This window comes from Dipodomys merriami, unplaced genomic scaffold, assembly GCF_024711535.1.
Source record: "Dipodomys merriami isolate MVZ:Mamm:240054 unplaced genomic scaffold, mDipMer1.0.p SCAF_354, whole genome shotgun sequence".
In the NCBI taxonomy this organism is placed as follows: Eukaryota; Metazoa; Chordata; class Mammalia; order Rodentia; family Heteromyidae; genus Dipodomys; species Dipodomys merriami.
The window spans coordinates 636,889-663,108 of record NW_027205093.1 but is presented as its reverse complement, the minus strand read 5'-3'; the positions used below and the strand labels follow the sequence as shown (position 1 = coordinate 663,108).

Sequence of the window (26,220 nt, the reverse complement as noted above, 5' to 3'; positions counted from 1 at the left end):
TCTCTCTCTAGTCTCTTATATAAATGCACAAGAATGTTACACTACAGAGATTTTTTGTAGTATACTTTTTCACTCTTTTCTGTTCAGTGTAATTTCTTTTCTAGATAACTTACTTCCTTAGATTGTTAACAACTTAAAATTTCCTCCCCCATTTTACTCTATCCTAACTCAAGTATATCTTTATATCATGCATAGCTCAAGACTGCACACTTTCCTTTTTTTATTTTGGTCCGGTCGTGGGGTCTGAACTCTGGGCCTTGGACGCTGTCCCTCAGCTCTTCAGCTCAAGGCTAGCGCTCTACCACTTGAGCTACAACGCCACTTCCAGTTTTTTCTTTTTTGCTTATGTGGTGCTGAGGAATCGAACCCAGGGCCTCATGCATGCAAGGCAAGTACTCTACCACTGAGCCACCTTCCCAGCCCAACTGCACACTTTTCTATATCTTGTTTTTTTCCATTCCAATATTCATCATGAATATTCTTCCAACTAAAGCTAGATTCTTTTTGATGATTCTGTAATATTCCAAGGCATGGACATGGCATAATTAATTCAACCAGTCTTTAATGATGAATGTGCACTTACTTTATTTCCTACCTTTTTTTCTTTTTTGACATCAAGAAATGATGATGCAGGGGCTGGGAATGTGGCCTAGTGATGGAGTGCTTGCCTAGCATGCATGAGGCCCTGGGTTTGATTCCTCAGTACCACATAAACAGAAAAAGCTGGAAGGAGCAGTGTGGCTTAAGTGCACAGAGAGGCTCATGGACAGAGCCCAGGCCCCGAGTTCAAGCCCCAGGACCAGTTAAAAAAAAAAAAAAAACAAAGAAAGAAATGATGATGCAAATGAACATATTTCTTACATTCTGAAATAGTCACCTTTTTCCTCTCATAGTGAAATTTATTAAAATAATGTCCTTTTTTTTTCTCAAAGTGAAACTACAGGGCTGTGAGTACAGGTTAACAGTAGACTTCTTGCCTAGATTTGATCTTCAACACTGGAAAAAAAAACAATGCTCACTGAAAAGAGCAACTGTATGTCAAAGGGCAGGAGAATTACAAAAACTAAAATGTGTGTGTGTACGTATGTGCTGGTCTTGAGGCTTGAACTCAGGGCTTTGGCACTGTCACCCTGAGCTTTCACATTCAAGGCCAGCACTCTACCACTTAGTGCCACCATGCCATTTCCAGCTTTTTGGTAGTAAATTGAAGCTAGAGTCTCAAAGACTTTCCTGTTCCAGCTGACTTTGAACTGTGATCCTCAAATCTCAGCCTCATGAGTAGCTAGGATTATAGGCATCCAGCTATTTAGTTTTTAAGATTTATGGGGCTGGGAAGGTGGCTCAATGGTAGAGTGCTTGCCTTGCATGCATGAGGCCTTCCCTGGGTTCGGTAAAACAGCACCACAAAAGCATAACAAGCCTGAAGTGGCGCTGTGGTTCAAGTGGTAGAGCACTAGTCTTGAGCTGAGGAGCTTGAGGGACAGCAGCTAGGCCCAGAGTTCAGGCCCCATGATTGACCAAAAAAATAAATAAATAAGGGCGCTGGTGGCTCACGCCTGTAATCCTAGCTACTCAGGAGGCTGAGATCTGAGGATCGCGGTTCAAAGCCAGCCCGGGCAAGAAAGACCGTGAGACTCCTATCTCCAATAAACCACCAGAAAACCGGAAGTGGCGCTGTAGCTCAAGTGGTAGAGCGCTCGCCTTGAGCTGAAGAGCTGAGGGACAACGCCCAGGCCCAGAGTTCAAGCCCCACGACTGACAAAAAAAAAAAAAAAAAAAGAAAAAGAAAAAAAAATTTTTTAAAGTAATAAAATTAAAAGGATTTAATAATCTTTAAATAGTTGCACACAGGGCTGGGAAGGTGGCTCAGTGGTAGAGCACTTGCCTTGCATGCTATGAGGCCCTGGGTTCGATTCCTCAGCACCACATAAGCAAAAAGAAAAAAGCCGGAAGTGGCGCTGTGGCTCAAGTGGTAGAGCACTAGCCTTGAGCTGAAGAGCTGAGGGACAGCGCCCAGGCCCAGAGTTCTGGCCCCACGACCGGACCCCCCCAAAAATAAATAAATAAATAAATAAATAAATAAATAGTTGTACACAGGGGTATCAATTCAATACATCAACTTATGAGTACAATGAATCTTGATCAGTGTCACCTGGTCCATCATTCTTTCACCAACCAAATTATTTACTTTTATTTCATACTTTCTAATTTTCAGTCTAGCTTAAAAGATCTCTTCTAATACTTCTTAAACACTGGGTCATGAAATAAAAATAATGAGTAAATGTTTTTCTTATTTATTTCTGTAGTTTGGCAGTACCGGGTTTGAACGCAGGGCCTCCCATTTGCTAGCCAACCATTCTGCCACTGAAGCCCTGCCTTCATGCCTGTTTTGCTTTTAGTTCTTTTCAGAGAGGGTTTTTTGTGTTTTGTTCCAGACCATAATCATCCTACCCCTAGCATCTTTTGTAGCTAAGATCAAAGAAGTGTACTGCCACACCTGGCTTGTTGGTTGAGATGGGCCTTAATAAAAATAAATAAATAAAATAAATAAAATTTGAAAGCCAAGCACCAGTGGCTCACACCTGTAATCCCCAGCTACTCAGGAGGCTGAGATCTGAGAATCGTGGTTCAAAGTCACCCCGGGCAGAAAGTCCCTGAGACTCTTATCTCCAATTAACTACTAGAAAACAAAAATAGAACTATACCTCTACATCCTTGAGGAAAAGAGCTCGGACAGCACCCAGGCCCTAAGTTCAAGCCCTATAACCAACCAAAAAAAAAGTTTTATTTCCATCTACAATTTACTTTTACAAGTGGTGTACAGAATTTATTTATTTATTTTTAGATGTATGGTTGGAGGTACCAGTATCATGTTAGTAATTGCCAGGGGCAGCTGGGCATCCTGGGTTCACACCTGTAATTCTAGCTACTTAAGAAGTTGAGATCTGAGTATTGTGGCTCAAAGCCAGCCTTGGTAGGGTGTCCATGAGACTCTTACCTCCAATTTATCACAGAAAAAGCCAGAAGTGGAGCTGTGGCTCAAGTAGTAGAGCACTAGCCCTGCAAAAGGAGCTCAGGGACAGCAACCAGGCCTAGAGTTCAAGCCCAGGACCAGCGAAAAAACAAAAAATGAGCAACAGAATGTGGAGATCTTTCTACCCTCCTAACTCTCCTCATCAGCACCTTGGGAGGGTGCGTGCGTGCGTGCGTGCGTGTGTGTGTGTGTGTGTGTGTGTGTGTGTGTGTGTGTGTGCATGTGCATGGTTCATAGCTGGCACATTACTTCTTGAGCCACACAACCTGTGTGTGTGTGTGTGTGTGTGTGTGTGTGTGTGTGTGTGTGAGCCACACAACCTGTGTGTGTGTGTGTGTGTGTGTGTGTGTGTGTGTGTGTGTGTGTGTACATGTGCATGGTTCATAGCTGGCACATTACTTCTTGAGCCACACAACCACTTCCAATACCTTGTACATTTAAACTGGACCTTCTGATCTCCTTCTCTCTTTCTTTTTTTTTTTTTTTTTTTTGTCAGTCGTGGGGCTTGAACTCTGGGCTTGGGGACTGTCCCTGCACTCTTCAGCTCAAGGCGAGTGCTCTACTGCTTGAGCTACAGTGCCATTTCCGGTTTTCTAGTGGTTTACTGGAGATAAGAGTCTCATGGACTTTCCTGCCCAGGCTGGCTTTGATCCGAGATCCTCAGATCTCAGCCTCCTGGGTAGCTAGGATTACAGGTGTGGGCCACCAGTGCCCGGCACCTTGTCTTTCAATGCCCGTGGCTTGAGACAAAAAGCTTCTATTGCCCAAGTTTGCTTGTCTGGTGCTGAACAGGGAGTCAGCTCCCCCATGCAAACTGGAAAGCCCTGGTTCATAATCATGTTGCTTTTGTAAAGGAGGCAGGGACTGTATCAGTCACAAGCCCATAAAATAAACAAACAAAAACAGTGAATGCATAGGGAAAAAAAAGAAAATTAGAGGCAAAGAATGAAAGTTTTACTTTGTCAGAGGAATGCTACAACAAAAATTTATTCCTAAGCTGGACGCCAGTGGCGCTCACACCTATAATCCCAGCTACTCAGGAGGCTGAGATCTGAGGATCACAATTCAAAGCCAGCCCAGGCAGAAAAGTCCATGAGACTCTTACCTCCACAGAAAACTGGAAGTGGCATTGTGGCTCAAGTGGTAGAGTGCTAGCCTTGAGTTGAAAAGCTCAGGGACAGCGCCCAAGCTCAGAGTTCGAGCCTCACAACCAACAACAACAAAATTAATTCCTTTTAAAGTAACTTAATGGAAATATCCAAGATAGACTAAAGGGACTGCAGAAAGCAAACCCCAATGTTGTAATGAGAAGGACAGAGATGGCGACTGCAGTGAGCTATGAAGACATAATTGAAGTGAGGTGATAAACCCCTGCTCATAAATTGTCTGTGCCCACAAACTGAGCTACTAGCACGTCTCTGCCTTCAATTCTACAGAAGTAAGTGAGTGGCAAAGGAGTGTCCCTGCAGATACTTAATTTCCTTTCCAATGCCACAGGTACCCAGTTCCTGGGTATTGTCTCTGAGTTCTCATCAAGTAACTATGTGCTGGGTAAAGGCTTACAGCTTGTGAGCACCCTAGAGTAGCATGCAAGTTTAGTCTAAATAATAAATCACCAAACTAGCCAACATAGTGGCAATGGTAGACACACCAAGACCACAGCCTGACATTAATTGATTTAAGGAGTACTTATTGCATGCCTTCTATGAACCAAGTAGATAATATGATGGTAAATAAATATCTTGTTCCAAAGGAGCTTCAAGTTACAGGGAACAATTTTTTTAAGGCCTGTGAAATAAATCAAGATAAAAGTTATGTCATTAAACAAAAACTAACCACCTTCTGGCTATATGTCAGATCTATCCTAGGATTTAGATGTGTAGATATTTATAGGACACAGTGGCTGCCCAAGAGAAGGGTTCAAGAAAGGAAGAGAGAAGAATCATTAAGATATCATACAAAAGAATTTAATATGACAATTGACGTTATGAGCTATGAAGCAGCGTAAGAGAAAAATTATTAATGTACTTTTGAGCCAGGCACTGATGGCTCATGCCTATAATCATAGTTACTAGAGAGGGCTGAGATCTGAAGTTTGCAGTTTGAAGCCAGCCCAGGCAGGAAAGTCCACAACATTCTTATCTCCAATAAACTACTCAGAAAAAGCTGGAAGTGTAGAACACTAGCCTTGAGCAAAAGAAGCTCAAGGACAGCACCCAAGCCCTTCAAGTCCCAGGACCTACAAAATAATAATGATGATGATAATGATGAGGATAATGATGAGAATTATGATGAGCCTTTGTATAATTGGCCATTTCAAAGAACTTCCATGTACTTTTATTCTAATAACTAGCCTAGAAGGTAAATAAGACAGACATCACTACCTAATCATTTAAGGATACAAAGTAAGGCTATGACTTGTCCAGGGTCACATCAAGTAATAGAAGAGCTAGAATAAGAAACTCTACTTCTTGCCTTGAAGTCCAGTGTTTCTTCTTTTGCCTTCTATGACCTTGAACAAATCATATGGAATTTCTTTTTCTAGTTTCCTCATCTGTAAAGCAAGGAGAACACCTACAGTGCCTATCTAAAGTGACTTGAGAGAAGGTCAAATAAAGCAACCTAGTCAACATATTTCAAAACATACAAATAAGCCAAGCGGCAGTGGCTGTAATCCTAGCTACTCAGGAGGCTGAGATCTGAGGATGGAGGTTCAAAGCCAGCCTGGGCAGGAAAGGCCATTAAAGGCCATTAGATTCTTATCTCCAATAAACCACTCAGAAAGCCAGAAATGGTGCTGTGGCTCAAGTAGTACAGTACTAGCCTTGAGCTTAAGAACTGAGGGACAGCGCCCAGGCCCAGAATGCAAGCCCCATGACCAACAACAACAACAAAAAACAGACTATAAAGCATCTTTTGGGAAAAATAGGCTACAGAGTGCCCATACACTAAGAAAATAAATGAACTGTGCTAGATATTAAGGCACAGGTACACTCAGGTTCATCCTTATAAATTCATGACTAATAAAGGCAAAAAGACTACAGTTTACTACCTCCACAAAGTAGATATCAATCAAGGTGGCATTTTTAAAGAGGAATGTATTCACCTCTGTACCAGATTTAGACTATGGATGCTATCAAACACCTGAATTACAGAAGAAAAGACAAAAACAGGTTCTACTTTCATTTCTCCCAAAAGATGGAAACAGATGGCTTTGCTAGGCTATCCAAAGAGAATCTGAATACCTTGCCTAAAAATTTTAATGCCCCACCAATCATCCTTATGCCTCAGACTTGCTCTGATCAATCCACATAAGTAACTATATAGATTTAAGTTAAATTGACTATTCAGTTTCTTAGTTGTACTAGTCACATGTCAAATACTCAATAGTCCCAACGTAGCTAATGACTACAGGACTCAATAGTTCCACAATTACAAGAAATCTGTTTCACTGAAGTGCTTTAGATATTAAGCTTTCATTTTTATTATAATCCTGATTACAGATTGCTGGGGTTTTTTGTTTTTTTCTTTTAAGGGAGGGGGGACATACTGGGGCTTGAACTCAGGATCCTCCTTCCATCCTCAGCCAGGCATTCATGCCTATAATCCTATACTCAGAAGGCTGAAATCTGAAGATTGCAGTTTGAAGCCAGCCCAAGCAGTAAAGTCTATAAGACTTTTATCTCCAATTAACCAATGTAAAGAGCTGGAAGTAGAGGTATGGCTCAAATGGTTGAGTGCCAGCTTTGAGCGAAAAAGCTAAGCAGTATACAAGACCTTCAGTTCAAGCCCCATGATTATTATAAAATAATAATAAAGTTAGAATTAAACTCCATAGATCTAACTCTAAAACCTTAACTGCTTGCACCGAAGGAAATCACATATTCTATCCAAAATGCCTTTGCACATACCAGGAAACATAACTGCTAACACTGATGGGCACCTCAAAAGGAGCAGCATTCATTCCCAAGTCACAAGCAATTCTGATTCAAGTCACTTTTAGTTGTGAAGTAAGCACAGGAAATTTTTACCCTTACTTTGCAAGTCAAGTAGAGACTCAAAGATTGAGTTTCTTCTATTTGTTCAGGACAGAACTGGATACTCTGCTCATATCTGATCACAAACAAGAGCATCTAAATTTAACATGAATTGTCCCATCAGCTTCTTTCTTAGCCTCAGCCTAAAAACAAGAAAATCTTCCAGTAACAATCCTTTTTTTTTTTTTTTTTTTCCGGTCATGGGGCTTGAACTATGGGCTTTGGGTGCTGTCCTTGTGCTCTTCAGCTCAAGGCGAGCACTCCACTGCTTAAGCCACAGCGCCACTTCCGGTTTTCTAGTGGTTTATTGGAGATAAGAGTCTCACAAACTTTCCCGCCTGGTCTGGCTTTGAACAGAGATCCTCAGATCTCAGCCTCCTGAGTAGCTAGGATTACAGGCATGAACCACCGGTGCCCTGCTTAGTAACAATCCTTATGTTGTAACAAATATATGAAATGTCTATTTTATTCAGCCTCCATACTTCATATTTTAACTGATATAACAAACCTTTATTAGGGCTGGGAATGTGGCTTAGTGATAAGAGTGCTGCCTAGCATACATGAAGCCCTGGGTTCAATTCCTCAGTTCCACATAAACAGAAAAAGCCGGAAGTGACACTGGCTCAAGTGCTAAGAGTGCTAGTCTTGAGCACAGAGAGACTCAGAGAGAGAGCTCAGGCCCAGAGTTCAAGCCCCAGGTATTATCCAAAATTCTCTATACAATGACCTTCCTACAACATTTAGCTACATACTTTCATAAATCTTACATGGTCTTAAGACCCAAAAAAATGCATCTGAATTGCTGGCCTGCCTTCCTTTAAAACTTGTAAATATGTGCAGCAATAGCAGTTTAGATACTCTGCAATAAATTTATACTAGGTTTTTCAATTCCTCTGATATCAAGGTTTTACTTTTCATTAAGTACTATATTATCTCTCCTAGTAAATAGTATAAACTACAACCAAGAGCAATTCCATCTACTTCTACTTACCAACACGAAGGCAGCAGCAAATAGAGGACGCCAAGTAAATATTTCTTTTAGAGGAACAGAAATACATATACAAGTCTAAGACTTGCATTATGAATTATCTGACTGTGATAAAATCAGCCATTAAAAATCAACCACACTATTGGTTGCACATGTACAATCCTACATAATGCCTTGCTACTAGTAAGAATTCAAATGTTTGATCAATTCTTGAATAATATAAAGCAGCCTAATTACTGTATTCCCTAGGGGGAAAAAAATAACAAAACTCCATATACAAACAACTACCAAACACCTTCTACAAAAATGGAAATGGTGAAGAATCTGCTTACAGCATGAAAGCTATCTCACAGAAAATGAACTCAAACATTGTATTTAAGCCCTGGGAAGAATTACAGAGATCAAGTAAACAAGGTCCCCGCCCTCAAACTACTCACAGTCTTGGAGAAGGGACAACTATAACACAGAAAAATAACTAGTAAGTTACATTATGGAGATGCTAAAGAAGGATAGGGAAAAAAATGAAAGTAAGCTAGGTCCAGGACAGTTATCTTGAAAGGAATGTTGAAAGGCAGTGGGACACAAGAAGGATACCTATATGTGCCTAAGAGACAGAAGTCAGGCTAGATGGAGGAATGTCTAGCTGGAAGAACAGCACAAGCAAAATTTGCACAGAGGTTGAGATGCCACAGCCATTAGTAAGGTATATTTAGGAAATTTGTAAACCAATAGTTTTGCACGAGATGTTTGCATTTTTAAAGGCCCAAGTGACTCAGAGCTCTTATAGAGAAAGTTACTTCCCACCTAACAGCCTAGCAAAAAAATGTTAGTAATCAGGGGGCCTAATGAAAAGCAGATAGAACTGCTTTTTAGTAGGAGTGTGTGCCAGTTTTGGGACTTGAACTTAGGATCTAAGCTCTGTTCCTTAGTTCTTTCCACTCAAGGCTGGAGCTCTGCCACTAGAGCCACCGCTTTATTTCCAGCTTTTTTGCTGGCTAATTTTGCTGGGTGGGCTTTGAACCACCACCATCCTCAGATTCCAGCCTCCTGAGTGGCTAAGATTACAGGCATGAGCCACCAGCATGTGCCCCAGCCGGAACTTGCATTTCTAACAAACATCCTCAGCCTCAGTCTAAACACAGTATATAACTGAACAAAGAAAATCTTCCAGTAACAATCCTTATGTTGTAACAAATATATGAAATCTATTTTATTCAGCCTCCAATACTTCACCATATTTTAACTGATATAAAATTAATATACTTAAGGTGGAGGAAACATTAACTTGAGTTTGAGATACAGAATTACCTATGTCATGGTCCTCAAATTTTGCTGCACCTTGGAATCACTACAGGATCTTCAGGGAAAAAAAAAAATGAACCCTCGACATCTGATTTAACTGATTTGGGGTGCTTGGTGGGCACGAGGGTTCTTCGACCATATAGCCAAGTTGGAGAACCACTGACCTAATTGTTCACGAACTTGGGACTCGACTGTCAGCCTGCTTGGCTTCAAATGACCAGCGGAGGTGACCTTGGGCACGTTAAGTCACCTAGCCGCTCTGGGTCTCAGTTGCCTCGTCGGGAAAATGGGGGTAACGACCCTACCACGTCCCAATGTGGCTGGGAAGTGAGATGTGCTGAACGTACGGCCTGGCACGACGCCGGGCGGAATTCAAGCGCTCAAGAAGGCTCGAGGTGTTTACACTCGCCGCCAGCTCCCGGCGTCGCTGCCATGGGCTGCATCACCCCCGCTGGGCGGCAGCCACCGGCCCAACCCTGCCGCTGGACCACATTCTTCTCCCTCCTCCGAGTTCGCCGGGCTCCAGACCCGCCCCCTCCCCCAGGCCGCACGCTGGGGCGGCGCTGCCCGGGCCGGGGGCAGCTGCCAGGGTCCCGGAGCCGGTCCACACAGACCGGACAGAAGCCGGCCGCTCCCGGGACCGAGTTTGTCCCCTGACTCTGTGGTTCCCCCCCACCCCTTAAAACCCGAGATTGCGCTTCCCAAGACCGGAGCCCCCACCCCACCCCTCCCACCCAGCACCCCGAAGCGAGAAAGAAGCCTCAGCCGTCCCGCGCCGGACTGGGGGGAGCGCGCGACAGGGGAGGGTCTGGCCGCGGCGGCCCGACGCCCGCCCGGTTACCTGAGACGACGGGCGGGGCCCGCATCGCTGGGGCGGGCGCCGCCGCCACCGGCCTCGCTCGGCCTTCCGCTTCACGCGACCCACGCCATTAGGCCTGGCGCGCTCACCGCCCCCGGGCCGGCCGTCTTCAGGAGGTCAGGCCGTACACCAGTCGGCGACTCTTTCAGGGCGCCCGGGGACGACGAAGGCTGGTAGGGGCCGGCCGGCTGGGCTCCGCTCAGACAACTTCCGACTGCTTGGGTCGGCGGCGTCAAATAACTCCTCAGCCGAGTAGGCCACTGCGCGTGCGCGGTGCGCCTGATCGGCAACTTCTGCGGGGCCGAAAGCATGGCGTTAAATAATTCCCGAGACGAGGAGCCGGAAGCTGCGCGTGCGCAGACATCCCAGAAGTCCTCGCGAGGCGTAGTCCCGCCTTCCTTTCCGGCTCCTGAGGAGTGGGAGGTGTGAAGGGGTCGGCCCGTGGTTAGTTCGGGTGGCCCCGCCCCGGGAGGCAACTCCACCTGCGCCTTAGCCTTAGAGGACCCTCCAGTTTCTGTGTTAGCAGGTGTGAGGAGCTTCTTTGCAAGGGTCAGGCTGCAACCCAGGCTACAGGAATTCCTCACATCCTCTTCCTCCTTGGAAATGCCTTTTGCCTGACGCCTGATGAATTGGACACAGCATTAATTATGAATGGTATCCTCACCAGGCCTAGTGGGGTGGACCAAAGAGATGAGTCAGACATCGAATTCTGAGACTGTCATTAGAGAACCGATTCGGATGAAGGAGATAAGACATTATTAGGAAAGAGTTGCAAGTCTTGAGCAGCTGCAGTGCACCGAACATCTTGCAGACAGCACTACTCTCCATAATTTGATTTCAACTTCAATGAAGAAAATAACACCCATTCGAGAGATACTGCTCCACCGTCTGGGCAGTGAGAGACGAAAAAGAGGGAGGAATAGTGGGATTCGCCCAGGGCCTGGCCTAAAACTTGGATATGCAGAGAGGGGGTTGGATCAGGCACGGTTGTTCTGAAAAGAGCAGAAGAGAGCCAAACATACGACTCCTTACCCTCAAAAGAGACCCTGAAAGAAGGAGTGAAAAAAGCAACTGGGACCCTCCTAGAAGGAAGAGAGTGTTCTCAAGACCACACCCACCCTCCAAGAAAGTAGCTAAGGAGGGAGGAGGAAAAGAAGGAAAGAATGTGCCAGGACACTTTGTGAATCAACAATACAACTCAAACATAGTGCGAGGAAAACCTCAAGAAAGATTACTATCTGTCGTAACCACCTCTCCCTTCTCTTTCTGCACTACAGAGGCTAAAAACCCAAGCCCACTATTTTCAAGCTCCTTTGCAGAAATGACAGGGAGACAAAGTCTTGCCAATAAGGCATAAAACAAAGTCCCAGGAGAGTCTTAGAACAAAATGGAAGTCCTTGGAAAAGTTTGTGTTCTTAACCTTTCCCTCCTTCAGATTTGGATCTTGAAATGCAGCATCTAGAGATGCAGCAATCATCTAGAGACCATGAGAAATGTGCTAAGAAATAATAGAAAACAAAAGGAGCCTCCTTATTTAGGACATATTCAAGCAGGTACACTAACCCTGTACTGTTTTCCTATTTGTTTGATACCAGGGTTTAACTCCAAGGCCTCTTGCTTGCTTAGCTGCAACAATAGACATTCATTCCCCTCAGTTCTGAGGCTAAAGGCCCAAGTTCAAGGTGTTGGCTGATTGCTAGTGAGGGTCTTATTCTCAGCTTGCCTTCCTACTGTGTCCTGCTGAGTCTTCTCTTTCTCTCACTGTCTCTCTTTCTCTCTCTCTTGTGCTCTCATTTTCTCTCTCCCTCCCCACCTTCTTCCTCTCCCTTTTCTATCATGAAATTGCACATTGAACTAAGGGCTTCACACTTCGCAGGCACCCTACCTCTTGGGCCACACTTCCAGACCTTGTTGTTGTTGTTGTTGTTGTTGTCAGTCATGGGGCTTGAACTCTGGGCCTGGGCGCTGTCCCTCAGTTCTTCAGCTCAAGGCTGGCACTCTACCACTTGAGCCACAGCACCACTTCCAGCAAGAGTCTCATGGACTTTCCTGCCCCAGCTGGCTTTGAACCATGATCCTCAGATCTCAGCCTCCTCAGTAGCTAGTATTACAGTCGTGAGCAACCAGCGCTTGGCTTTCTTGCTTGTTATTTTCAGGTAGAGTCTTGCACCTTTTGGTGAGGCCAGGTGTGGACCATCATACTCCTACCTACACCTGCCTCATATCTGGGATTACTGGCATGAGTCACCATGATGACCCTCTCTTTTTTCTTACAAGGATACTAGATCCATTATTGGATTCCACCCTCATGAACTCATCTACATTTAGTCACCTTTTGGAGTCTCACATCCCAATACCATTTCACTGGGGGGTAGGATTTTAACAAATGAATTTGAGGACATACAGATTCACACAAATTCAGTCCACAAGACCAGAATGTACTTCCTGTGCACCTTTAATTGGCATAACATAAATGATCTTATGGCTCTTGAGCTGTAGGAAAGACAGCAGCTGCCTCTTGTGTGAATGTGACTGCTCTTTACACTCTGCTCACAGGTCCCTTGCTGTGTCCCTTGCCAATGGTGGCAAACACAAGGCAAGGGCAAAGCCAACAGTGAAAGCCATCATGTTTTACGAGTGGAACCATTGGGGCCATAACGTGGTTGGAAAAAATCTGTTGTTCTCTTGTCTCTGAAACAAAATTCCATGGTTGGAGGTATGGCTCAACTAATAGAGCATTTACCTATCAAGCATGAAGCTCTGAGTTCAAACTTCACACTAAATAAATAAAATTAAGGGGCCAGGAGTGTGGTTTAGTGGTAGAGTGCTTGCCTAGCATGCATAAAGCGCTGGGTTCAATTCCTCAATATCACATAAACAGAAAAAGCCTGAAGTTGGCCGGGCGCTGGTGGCTCACGCCTGTAATCCTAGCTACTCAGGAGGCTGAGATCTGAGGATCGCGGTTCAAAGCCAGACCGGGCAGGAGAGACTGTGAGACTGCTATCTCCAATAAATCACCAGAAAACTGGAAGTGGCGCTGTAGCTCAAGTGGTAGAGCGCTCGCCTTGAGCTGAAGAGCTGAGGGACAGCGCCCAGGCCCAGAGTTCAAGCCCCATGACCGACCAAAAAAAAAAAAAAAAAAAAAAACCTGAAGTTGTGCTGTGGCTCAAGTGCTAGAGTGCTAGCCTTGAGCAAAAGAAGCTCAGGGACAGTGCCCTATGACTGGCAAAAATAAAAATAAAAATAAATTAAGTAAAACAAATTCCCAAATAGTAAATTTTGCATGACCATAGAATAAACAGCTCATATTTCCCCACATACTCTGGATAAAACTTCTAATTGTAGTTCTTCCTAGTAAGGTACAGCCCAATCTAAGAGCCAGCCATCCACTTATGGACAACAAATCTTCAGGAGCACTGATCTATCCAGCAGTGAGTAAACATTAGGGAACTGCACAGGTAAGAATATCCATACTAAGCCGGGTGCTGGTGGCTCACACTTATAATCCTAGCTACTCAGAAGGTTGAGAACTGAGGATTGAGGTTCAAAGAAGGAAAGTATGAGACTCTTATCTCCAATTAACCACCAGAAGACAGGGAGTGAAGCTGTGACTCAAAGTGGTAGAGCACTAGTTTCAAGCAATTAGAGCTCAGGGACAGTGCCCAGGCCCAGAATTCAAGCCCTACAACTGACAAAAAAAAAAAAAAAAAAGGAGGGGGAATGATATCTGCATTTTTTGTAAACAATATTGGCACTGGGTCTTTCATGGCCTGGGACTGCCATAGCTGGTGTCCACCACCTCTTCAAGCACCCCTGAATCTGTCTTCACTCTTCAGGGAACCATTTTTCACTGAGTCCCAACTGTGAACCTAGACCCTTACTCATGCCCTAGAATCCCCAAGACATTTTTTTTTTTTTTTGTCAGTCATGAGGCCTGAACTCTGAACCTGGGCGCTGTCCCTCAGCTCTTCAGCTCAAGGCTAGCACTCTACCACTTGAGCCACAGCACCACTGCTGGCTTTTTCTGCTTATGTGGTGCTGAGGAATCAAACTCAGGGCCTCATGCATGCAAGGCAAGCACTCTACCACTGAGCTACCATCCCAGCCCAATTTTTTTTTTGCCAGTCCTGGGGCTTGAACTATGATGGGCCTGGGCACTGTCCGTGAGCTTTTGCTCAAGGCTAGCATTCTATCACTTGAGCCACAGTGCCACTTTCAACTTTTTCTGTTTATGTGGTACTGAGGAATCAAACCCAGGGCTTCATGAATGCTAGGCAAGCACTCTACCACTAAGCCATGTTCCCAGCCCCAAAACATTCTCTTCTTAGTAAAAAAAAGTTTAATTCACAGCACCTCCCATTTGGAGGGTGTGTTTGCTGTTTTATTTTTAACACTAGGAGACTTTGGATACACTAAGATCAACACCAGTAGGTGAGGCTTGTGCTGAACATAGTGACCTGGCTTTCAGAAGGCTCAGAAATATGATATAGGATTCATCAGGCATATCTGCTACAGATATGGCCTTGTTCTGTCAAGAAGGGAGAAGGGGGATTCTGGAGAGTGGGGAGTCCAGACTGGAGCAGCTTCTGTAAGCTCCTACAAAGGCCTTCCTGTCAATTAGATATCCTTGAAACACTTCTTTCCATTGCCCTTGAACATTTTTTTCTTTTTTTTTTTTTTTGCCCTTGAACATTTCTAATCTATATCCACAATGTCCAATAAAGGTGAGCACAATGACTACTGAGTACTTTCAAGTGTGGCTAGTCTAAGTTGAAATGAGATATAAAATGCTGACCAAGTAGCCAGGCACCGGTGGCATAAGACTGTAATCCTAGATACTCAGGAGGCTGAGATCTGAGGATTGAGGTTCAAAGCCAGCCAGGATAGAAAAGACTATGTGTGATTCTTTTTTTTTTTTTTTTTTTTTGGTCACGGGGCTTGAACTCTGGGCCTGGGCGCTGTCCCTCAGCTCTTCAACTCAAAGCTACCACTCTCCCACTTGAGTTACAGTGCCATTTCTGGTTTTCTGGTGGTTTATTGGAGATAAGAGTTCACAGCAGGGGGCTGGGAAGGTGGCTCAGTGGTAGAGTGCTTGCCTTGTATGCCTGAGGCCCTGGGTTCGATTCCTCAGCACCACATAAGCAGAAAGAAAAAAGCCGGAAGTGGAGCTGTGGCTCAAGTGGTAGAGCGCTAGCCTTGAGCTGAAGAGCTGAGGGACAGCGCCCAGGCCCAGATTTCAGGCCCCACAACCGGACCCCCCCCAAAAAAAAAGTTTCACAGCCTTTCCTACCCAGGCTGGCTTTGAACTGTGATCCTCAGATCTCAGCCTCCTGAGTAGCTAGGATTATAGGCATGAGCCACTGGTGCCCAGCTAAAAATTTTATCAATGTTTTCCAGTTGTGGGGCTTGAACCTCAGGGTCTGAATACTGTCCTTGAGCTATTTTGCTCAAGGCTAGCACTCTACCATTTGAGCCACAGTGCTACTTCTGGTTTTTGAGTGGTTAATTCAGGATAAGAGTCTCATGGGGACTTTTCTGCCTGGGTAGGCCTTGAACTGTAATTCTCAGACCTTAGCCTCCTGGATAGCTAGGATTACAGGTGTGAGCCACTAGCACCTGGCAATAATTTGTGTGTGTGTGTGCGCATGGGTGCTGGTCCCAAGGCTCAAACTCAGGGCTTTAGCACCATCTCTGAGCTTTTGTGCTAAGGCTACCTCTACCAATTTGAGCCACAGCTCCATTTCCTGCTTTTTGGTAACTAATTGAAGAGTCTCACAGACTTTCCTCCCTGGGCTGGCTTTGAACCTTGATCTTCAGATCTCAGTCTCCTGAGGATTACAGGTGTGAGCCACTGGTGTGCCACTAATGATTTTTTTTTCTTTTGCAGTACAGTGGATTGAATCTAGAGTTGTATACATGCTAAGCAAGTGCTCTACCACTGAGCTACATCCCTAATCCCTTTATTAATTATGCTTAATATTAAGCTGGCTGTGGTGGCACACACCTGTAATCTCAGCACTCAGAAAGTAGAAACAGGACCATCTAGGCTACATATTGAGATTGCTTAAAAACAAAAACTGTACAAATTGTTAATATTGATGACCTGCTGGAATAATAGCAATTAAAAAAATACCACGGATAACTGAAAAACACTAAATTTTGCTTTATTTCAGGTTACATCTTGTCCCATTGTATTCTGGCTTGATTCTCACATGTAGTCTCCATCAATTACTTCACAAGTCCCTGGTGGCAGGTAATGATTTCCTGGTAGGGTTGTGGCTCTTCTAGATAGTAATCCTGCTCTGACCACTCCTGCAATACTCTTCCAGAGTCCTGGGGTTAATCCTGCTGCACATGATAGTGGGAGGGAAGAACATAGGCTATTTAGGTATTGGCTGTAAGGTGGCTGGTGTCCCCATCCATGTCAGCTCACGAGTCCAAAATGAAGGTCTAGATGGGACCAAGGGTTTATATTAGGGAAACTAGAGAGATAGCCTTACAAACAGCTGGAAACAGCTAGTCAATGCCTTATTTCCAGTTTCCCAGAGGGAGCCAGTGGCTGGCAGAGTGGGCATGCTCCGGTGAAATCAGCTGGCAAGTACCTACTTCAAACACCAGCAAGTGGGGAACCGACTGGACTGCTCCTCCTGTGTAATACAGATCCTTTCACTCCTCTAAACCGGTCTCCTTGTTTGTAAAATGGGGGATAATTAAATGTACCCCACTGGCTTGTTGTAAGAATTAAATAAAGTAGTTGTATATATGGAGGTGACATTTAATTAAAGCCTAATTGACAGTAGTGATGACCACCACCAGATTATCCATCAAAGTACATAATGTTGCCTTCATAGATGAAGCTGTCATAGTGACATTTTGCATTTGTTCTTTGATTTAAACTGCCACTAATCTATATTCACTCATCAGATAAAAATAGCTGACATTTACTGAATATTCAGCATGAGATAGGTTCTGTGTCATACATTCAACACACATTATCTTATCTTACCCTTGCCATTAGAGGGCTGTTTTGTGTGTGTGTGTGTGTGTGTGTGTGTGTGTGTGTGTGTGTGTGTGTGTGTGTGTGTGCGTGCGCGTGCACGTGCCCTGTTATAAGGTCTTGAACTGTGGGCCTGGGTGCTTTTTTCACTCAAGGCTGGCACTCTATCCTTGAGTCCCAGCTGTACTGGCTTTTTGGTGGTTCACTGAAGATAAGTGACTTTGCTGCCTAGGCTGGGTTTGAACCACGATCCTCAGATCTCAGCCTCCTGAGTAGCTAGGATTCCAAGTGAGGTGTTATTCTGTGGTCAAATTATACAGGCCCAAAACTGAGACCCAGGGAGGCAAAATAACATGGTCCAGGTCAAAGCAATTAAGTGATCATGTAAGAAACTGACAGGTTCTTACAAGTTCACTTAGCTTCTGGACTGCATACGTGGTAGGGCACCTGGTACCATAATGGCAGTAGCCATGGAGGCAAAGGGGCTTGCATGAGCCATTCCTGGTGTTCACTGTCTAGACCACCACCATCCTTAAATGCTGACTGACACCTTCCAGGTGTGAGGCACCATGCTGCTTTGTCTTTTGTCTGTAATAACTCATGTGCTCACTCTAGTAACAAGCACAGTGGTATGCATTTGGGGTGAGGGGAAGACTGAGCTAGGTGCCAGTGGCTCATGCCTACTTACTTAGAAGGCTGAGATCTGACGGTCACAGTTCAAAGCCAGCCTGATCAGGAAATGTCAGGAAGACTCCTATCTCCAATTAACTACCAAAAAAGCCAGTAGTGGAGCTATGGCTCAAAGTGGTAGAGTGCTAGCCTTGTGCAAAAATACTCAAGGATAGAACCCAGTCCTCGAATTCAAACCCCAGGGTCAGCACCAAAAAGAGAAGAAAAAAAAAAAAAAAGAGGAATTTTGATTATGGCCACACCCTCTAAAAACTCAGAAAAGACCAAATCTCAGGCCTTGAGGTAAATCTAACTGCTGTTCACAACTGCCTAGTACAGCACCAATGTGGTTTGTAAGTTGAAATATTATTCTCTACCTGTAAGTTTTCTAGAAATAACTCATCATGAGACAGGAACGGTACTCTGTACCCCTGGGTGCAGCTCTTAAGACTGTTACTTTGGGGGCTAGGAAGGTGGCTCAGTGGTAGAGCACTTGCCTTGCATGCATGAGGCCCTGGGTTCGATTCCTCAGCACCACATAAACAAAAAGAAAAAAGCTGGAAGTGGCGCTGTGGCTCAAGTGGTAGAGTGCTAGCCTTGAGCTGAAGAGCTGAGGGACAGTGCCCAGGCACAGAGTTCAGGCCCCACGATCGGACCAAAAAAAAAAAAAAAAGACTGTTACTTCCACTGTTGGTTTCTTCAGCCCTTTTTTTTTTTTTTTTGTTGGTTGTGGGGCTTGAATTCTGGGCTTGGGCACTGTCCCTGCACTCGTCAGCTCAAGGCGAGTGCTCTACTGGTTGAGCCACAATGCCATTTCCGGTTTTCTAGTGGGTTTTATTTGAGATAAAAGTCTCACAGACTTTCCTGCCGGGGCTGGCTTTGAACCACGATCCTCAGATCTCAGCCTCCTGAGTAGCTAGGATAATAGGCATGAGCCACTGGCACCCGGCTCTTCTTCAGCCCATTCTTAGGCTCTCAACATATAGAGGAGTGCAAGAAGGAATCAGCTGATCATCACAGGTATTGGTTGTCCCTCCACTGAGTTGTGAATGGGGGGCAGGCAGTACTAACAGGCGTAGAGCCCATGTCAGGTACAACCTGGGACTGTTTGTCTTGTCCTATCCAGACATTCATAGTCTGATCCCAGTCTCAGTCTCCCTCACTTACCCCCAGGCACTCACCTCACCATCGTAGAATGGACTCTTCAGCCCCCCAGCAGTGCCCCTGCTAGACCCCAGGAGCCTGGTAGCCCGTTCCACCCCAGCCCCTTTGGAGAGTTAGCCAAAAGACAGAAACACACAGCACATCCTTGGAATCACTGCTTGAGGAAACAATCCACAAAGGTCAACCAACCTATGGGCCTTTATCTGCCTACCACCCACAAGGGATTGTTCAAGCTGAGTTCAAATCTCACATCCACCTCATCTTCCCAGGTTTTCCTTCAGTTTTCACTGTGGGGATTCTTACCTGTATGAAAAGGGAAAGACTGGCCCCTGGAGCCCACCTTCCATACCCAGCCCCCCTGAAGCACAGAAAAACTAGTAATCAAGCACCCCAATCAATGAAAAACAACAAAAAGCAATGGAACACATTTCAAAATTTATTGAGGTGGATCAGAAGACTTTTATGGCAAAGAATAACAAACTATAAAAGAGCCAGTGGATGGGCTGGGAATGTGGCTTAGTGGTAGAGTGCTTACCTAGCACACTTGAGGCCCTGGGTTCAATTCCTCAGTACCACATACACAGAAAAAGCTGGAAGTAGCACTGTGGCTCAAGTGGTAGAGCTAGCCTTGAGCAAAAGGAGCTCAGGGACAATGCCCTAAGTTCAATCCCCCCCCCCAGGACTGGCCAAAACAAAAAACAAAAAACAAAACAGTGGTGGGGTATGTGCTGGTAATCCCACCACTTAAGAGGTCGAGGTGTAGGATCACTTGACATTAAGAATTTGAGGCTGGGAGCTGGTGGCTCAGGAGGCTAAGATCTGAGGATCACAGTTTAAAGCCAGCCTGGGCAGGAAATTCTGTGAGACTCTTATCTCCAATAAACCACCAGAAAACCAGAAGTGGTGCTGTGGCTCAAGAAGTAGAGCACTCCAGCTGAAGAGCTCAAGGACAGCACCCAGGCCCAGAGTTCAAGCCCCATGACCGAAAGAAAAAAAAAAAAAAAAAAAGAATTTGAGGCCAGCCTGGGCAAAAAAAAAAATTAGGGCGACCTCAACTCAAAAGAAAACAAGCCAGGGACTGGGAAGGTAGCTCAGTGGTAGAGCACTTGCCTTGCATGCCTGAGGCCCTGGGTTCGATTCTTCAGCACCACATAAGCAAAAAGAAAAAAGCCGGAAGTGGCTCTGTGGCTCAAGTGGTAGAGCGCTAGCCTTGAGCTGAAGAGCTGAGGGACAGCGCCCAGGCCCCAGAGTTCAGGCCCCATGAGCGGACCCAAAAAAAATAAAAAAATAAAAAAACAAGCCAGGTGTAGTAGACCATGCCTGTAATCCCAGCCACACAAGGAGCAAAATAGGACTAAGAAGATTCCAGGCAAAACCCACTACAGTAAATAAAGGGCTGGAGTGGTAGAGCATATGTTTAGCAAGCACAAGGCCAGAGTGCAAAACAAAAGAAAAAAGAAAGCCCAACCAAACCAAACAGGGTCTGTTGAAACTACAGACCAGACTTGTGGCACTGCTGGGATGGGGCAGAGCTAGCAGGTCTCCAGGATTTTCCTTTTGTGTCCTGTCACTATCTGTGACCATGACAATACCTCCTGGCAGTAACTCACCATGAGGAGACCCTGGCAAGAGCTTCGGTCCCTGAGGCTTCCTTCCTTTGGGCCTCCAACATCATTTCATCTTTCTTCAAGCTGACACAAATGAAAATGTCCCCAATGGACAAGGGACAAGCGGCCAGGTTTCTTCTGTACCAAGCTCACAGCAGAAAATAATCAATGTCCCTACAGAACAGGAGACAGAGAAACCATCTTGAAGTCGAAAACAGCTCCTTGCAGGGAACTGAGCAGATGTTCAGTGGCAGATGGACAGCCCAAGGACGTACTCTCAGAATATTTTTTTCTTTTTCTTTTGTTGGTCATGGGGCTTGAACTCTGGGTCTGGGCGTTATCCCTGAGCTCTTCAGCTCAAGGCAAGCGCTCTGCCACATGCTATTTTCTGGTGGTTAATTAGAGACAAGAGTCTCATGGACTTTCCTGCCTGGGCTGGATTTGAGTCATGATCCTAAGACCTCAGCTTCCTGCGTAGCTAGGATTATAGGTGTGAGCCAACAGCGCCCAGCTCAGATTTTTACAGAAGGTATTCAGCAGTGTTTCTCATGGTCCCTCCATGCTGCCCTTACTGGCTGGCTCTAGGAGTTTCAGTTCACTCAACTTCTGCGACCCTTATGCTGTGTTCCCCAAGACCTTCTTATTGCCATCATGCTGTCTTCTCTCAAAGGCCTGCCAGTCCCACCACTTCCTAAAGGCTTCTAAAAACCCCGTGAAAGTGACTGCAAGGCACCACCTCTGTGCTTAGGCATTATGTTTAATTACCTGGCTCCTCCCACCAATACTACACCTTGCTCCACCCTTTGCTCACTAGTAACCGAGGCCCAACTAAGCCCAAGCCCAAATGTCTCCCATCACTGCCCCTCATGACCAAGAGGGAAAAGTATTGGCAGAAAAGCAGCAGGAGCAGGAAGGAGTGTGTGAAAGCGCCAGCATTTGAAAGGGACAGGTGTGAACCCTCCAAACACGGGAAATGGCTTTCAGGGGTTCATCTCCCTGCAGCATGGATGATCAGAGCACAGACAGCCCAGGATCACTTTCCAATGCAGGTACACACATGGGCAGAGAAGGAGGGAGTTGAAGCCAGTGGCATGTAACACAGCCAAGGCCCCTAGGTGTGTCCCTTCTTTCCTATAAGAGCCTCACAGAACCTCCCTGCCAAGGAAAACTGAAGTCATCTGGGAAGATACTGGACAAACATCAGGGTTGGAAAGGGTAGGAATCACAAGGCATCAAGCCAGGCAGGATGGGCAGTGGATCTGGGGACCCACAGTGCCACCTTCAGCTCACCTCAGATCCCCTACACCATCACTCAACTCATCCATCCATGGGAACATGCACAGGACCATGTCAGAAGCAAGGGACCAGTGCTACAAGGACTAGACCAGAGAGCATACCTCAAGGATGTGCATCTAGAATGTTCTTGTCTAACAAGACAGCTCCCGTGGCACACAATAGCTTCACCTGCAAGAGACAAAAAGCCCCCATGAACACTCAGCTTGCCACTGCTTGTGGCAGGACAGACCAGGCACCAGAGGAGGACTCTACACAGTAGTTACCAGACAAGAAGCAATCCAAGCTTACTGGTTATTTCCTGAGCAAAAAGAATTAATTCAAAAGGGGAAGAGGGTGGATGGTCTACAGCTGGGTAGCCAGAACTGGTCAGCAGGTAACCAGTAATGCAGTGAAGCAGAAGCCAGGGTCTGTGGAAAGGGTATACCATGGCTGCCTAGAAGTGATGGCAACTAATGGGAACTTAAGCAACACAAGTGATCTGTTTCCCAAAGCAGGGGGTAGCAAGTCCCAATAATGAGTACACACATGGGGCCTAGTGGTCCAAGATGTGTGCAGAGTTGGGAAGCAGGAGTGAAGGAAAGCTCCTGAAAATAGAAGGTAAGGACGTGGACCCTCCAAACACAGGACAATTCTTCCACATTTTCTTTGCCTGCACAATGACCAGGACATGGGTATCCCTAGATCACCTATAAATGCAGAGCTAGAACAGACATAAGGCTTCCTATATAAGGCTAAGGGCAGAAGCCTGAAGCAGCCAGGACAATCAAGTAGAGTACAAAGACACAGCAAGTGCTTCTAATCCTACCAAAGTTACTACAATATGGCCAGTAAACGGAGCAAAGTGAAGGGGAAAAAAAAAACTGCATTGGATTCTTTTTTTTTTTTTTTTTTTGGTTGGTCATGGGACTTGAACTCTGGGCCTGGGCGCTGTCCCTCAGCTCTTCAGCTCAAGGCGAGCGCTCTACCACTTGAGCTACAGCGCCACTGGTTTTCTGGTGGTTTATTGGAGATAGGAGTCTCACAGTCTTTCCTGCCCGGGCTGGCTTTGAACCACGATCCTCAGATCTCAGCCTCCTGAGTAGCTACGATTACAGGTGTGAGCCACCAGCGCCCGGCTTGCATTGGATTCTTTTAAGGAACCAGACACACCTTAAAGCTCCAAGGAGGCTAAATCCAGGGGTGAGAATAAAGCCACTTTCATCCCACCATTATTCCCATACTACATCATTCTTGGGGAATCTGTGTCCTCCTTAGGGAGCTGCAAAAACCTCAGCCCTCTGGAGTGAAGAGCTCACCTTGGGAGCACTGTGGTCCAGCTGCTTCCTGGAAAGAAGCAGCTCCTCTGCACCAAGATGCCGCCACCAACAGGACTGGTCATACCTGTCCTGCTGCACACACAGTTTCGGCTTTGCAATGGTGGGCTGTTATGATTAATCCATGAGCCACATCGTTCCTCATAAAAGAGGTTGACAACTAAGGACAACAGATCGTCTAAGACACAGAGATTTTGTTTTTTCAGGTCTTTCATGCAAACTCTGATGGAACTGCAGAGATTCCAGAAGGTTCCCTTGTTGACTGGGATCCATCTCCTGCCAAAGAACCCCCACAATGGAAAAATACTTAGTGTCAATGCGCCAAAATTTAGGGACTCTAAGTGCTCTTCTATCCTTACTTCCGATACAGATTATTTGTCCCCATAAAAAGAGCCGAAAAGGAGACCAGCTTCTTCAGACCCCCCCCCATCGAGTATCTACTTGTAGTTCTCCGTCCCCGCCCCCGCCAAGCAAAAGTCGCCAAGGTCTCTGTCCTTACCCAGACTTCTTGACCTCACAGAAAGTACAGTTCAGGAGAAGTGCAGGCAAGTCTGGACCTACAGATTTTGTGGGGAAGGGGCTTTCTGGCCTCTGGCATCCCATGCTACATGTGGCTTCCCTAGGCGCTGGGCCTTTCGTACTTCTCAATATCCGGCTGAGCTCAGACCACCACCCTCTGTCCATGCACAGGGAAGGCAATCCCAGGCCGCTGGGGCAGCACCGCTCACCCGTCCTCTCCATGGACAGAGGAAGCCCACCAAGGAGCAAGGGCGCGGATAAGGGTGCTTCAGGGGAGGAGCCGCAGGCTGCGGGGGCTCCAACGTCTGCATCTGTGTCCGGGACAGCCGCAGGCCTGGGCAGGGAGAGGCTGGGGATGGGGTTTTAAGGCAGGCGCTCGGGGATCTGGACGCTGCCCCGGGAGGGGGGGGGTCCCCCAACTCTAACTCGGCCTAGGCTGTAAAGTGGAGGCCTGGGGAGGCTGCAGGTGGGAACGCGGTGCAACCTCCGATCGCGTGTCGGATACCACAGGCGGCTTCGGGCCCTCGGAGGCCAGGTCAGTGAGTGGAGTGCGCACCCCCGCGGGCCGCCCAGCCCGGGTCACAGGCCGCTGGGCTCCTGCTCTGGTATCTCGAGTACCCACCCGGGGCCTCTCTGCCCCCTACGACCTCTGTTTCCTCTGCTTGAGGGAGAAGCAGCGCGGGTCTCGAAGGCCTCTGGGGGTCCCGCGCAGAGGACCGCCCAAGCACGCACTCGCAGTGACTTCACCAGGGACGCAGAGTCTGGGGGCGCAGGAAGGTGACGTAGGCGGGAAAACGCGCCCCGTGCCGCAGTGTACGGTCCCCCGTCTGCAGGGCGGAGCTGCGGCTGCGCGCGCCGGCTCCGGCCTAGAGCGGCGCCTCCGCCCGCCGAACCCGAGCCAGAAACCCTGCAGCGCCCCCTCGAGGACCGGAGCTGAAAACCCACCACCACATCCAAAGTCGCACAGTATAATGGGTCAAGAGCTAGCTGGCCTAAGCATCAGAGCCCAGGTGCACAAGGTACCTCTCACTGTTTCATAGCTGTTGCGAGAGGACAGAAAATTCGAAGGTCACAGCCAAGGATATTATTGTTCATGGCAAAAGCAGTAAACAGCTTCGCGTTCACCTTGGGGCCTCAGGCCTCCCTGTTGGGCAGTAATGCGCTCATAATGGGTAATCTTATAGGAAAGCAAGACTGAGTGTGGAGGTGCTGTCATTTTCCCTTCTTTCTTTCCTTCCTTCCTTCCTTTCTTTTCTTTTTTGTCATGGGGCTTGAACAAGAAGGCCTCATTTTCATAGGGCACAGAGAAGTAAGCCTGCTTGTAGTGTGGGAGGAGTGTTTACCTTGCATCATAGAGTATTGCAAGACCAACAGCCAAGGGAAATGACAGTTAGGGTCTTGCTCTTGTGACACACCCAGTGAGAATGTGCATAGATGCTCAGGGCCCATGATCTATTGTCACTTGCAACAGGAGGTATGAGAATGAACACCAGGGCTGGGAATGTGGCTTAGTGGTAGAGTGCTGAGAGACCAAAAATAAGTTCGGCAGTAACAAAACTATAAAGAAAGCATCTGTCATCTGTTTACTGGAGGATAAATGTTAGCGCCTGCTCCAAGACAATGTAACAGTATCAGCACAGTCCAAGAGGTCAGACTGCCCCGATTGGTCACCCCCAACCCTGTTGGGAAGCAATTTAGGACAGGGAAATTAATTAGCATTCCTGTAGTTAGCCCTGCTTACCTGCTTACCTCTACCAATGACATGTTTGCTATATATGATTTAACCTATCCTATAGCCATTAAGCTGGAAAGCCTCTACCCTTACTAGATATGATTATATACCTAACCAATGAGCTTGAGACAAGATTCACCCACAAACCAATCACATAACAATGTTGTAATGATCCTTCCCCCTGCTACATACTCAATAAAAACCCTACTGGACAGGGGGTCGGGGCTCACAATTGCCAACCTGCTGTGTCAGGAAGGGTTGTGAGTCCTGCTCTAGCTGTAATAAACGACTCTTGTGCATTTACATTGGCGACGATTCCCTGGTGATCTTTTGTGTGTGTGTGGGGTCTACGCCGTGGTACTACAGTGCTTGCCTAGCATACATGAAACCCTGGGTTCGATTCCTCAGTACCACATAAACAAAAAAACGTCAGAAATGGCACTGTGGCTCAAGTGGTAGAGTGCTAGCTTTGAGCAAAAAGAGCTCAGGGACAGTGCCCAAGCCCCACAACTGACATAAATAAACAAATAAATAATCATTCCACAGTAGAGAAATGAGGGGGAACCATGACTATCCATTTTCAGAACTGGAAATTAAGTAGGAGCAAAATTAGGTCACTAAACCAAGTTACTTGAAGATTGACTGTGAGGGCAAGAGATAAGAGAGGACTGTGTGGTCTCAAGTGTACACACCCTGAGCTCCT

At 46.3% G+C, this 26,220-nt stretch overlaps 1 protein-coding gene, 2 long non-coding RNA genes and 2 other non-coding genes across 9 annotated transcripts in view; 1 reads left to right on the top strand and 4 right to left on the bottom strand.

Moving 5' to 3' along the window:
• Window positions 1-10,432, bottom strand: part of Ralgapb (Ral GTPase activating protein non-catalytic subunit beta) — a 92,704-nt gene extending 82,272 nt beyond the window's left edge. For 2 of the 4 annotated variants that reach the window (XM_069988337.1, XM_069988338.1), the window contains exon 1: window positions 10,203-10,432. The gene's annotated coding sequence lies outside the window, so the exon portion shown is untranslated. The remainder of the gene's footprint in view (window positions 1-10,202) is intronic. The other 2 variants (XM_069988339.1, XM_069988340.1) reach the window with 1 other exon arrangement.
• A 211-nt stretch (window positions 10,433-10,643) lies between these two features.
• LOC138804070 (uncharacterized) lies at window positions 10,644-16,969 on the top strand. Its single transcript, XR_011365157.1, has 3 exons — window positions 10,644-11,773; window positions 16,394-16,473; window positions 16,759-16,969. It is a non-coding gene; the product is annotated as an uncharacterized lncRNA (long non-coding RNA).
• On the bottom strand, window positions 16,389-24,399 carry LOC138804069 (uncharacterized). 2 transcript variants are annotated; one of them, XR_011365156.1, is made up of 4 exons: window positions 23,249-24,399; window positions 22,055-22,121; window positions 20,661-20,831; window positions 16,389-16,568 (listed from the first exon to the last, which is right to left on the bottom strand). It is a non-coding gene; the product is annotated as an uncharacterized lncRNA (long non-coding RNA). The 2 variants fall into 2 exon arrangements; XR_011365155.1 differs by having other exon boundaries at window positions 22,055-24,399.
• Window positions 21,575-21,708, bottom strand: LOC138804079 (small nucleolar RNA SNORA71). The gene has a single exon (XR_011365164.1). It is a non-coding gene; the product is annotated as a small nucleolar RNA SNORA71 (small nucleolar RNA).
• LOC138804077 (small nucleolar RNA SNORA71) lies at window positions 22,525-22,653 on the bottom strand. Its single transcript, XR_011365162.1, has one exon. It is a non-coding gene; the product is annotated as a small nucleolar RNA SNORA71 (small nucleolar RNA).
• Window positions 24,400-26,220: the final 1,821 nt, after the last annotated feature.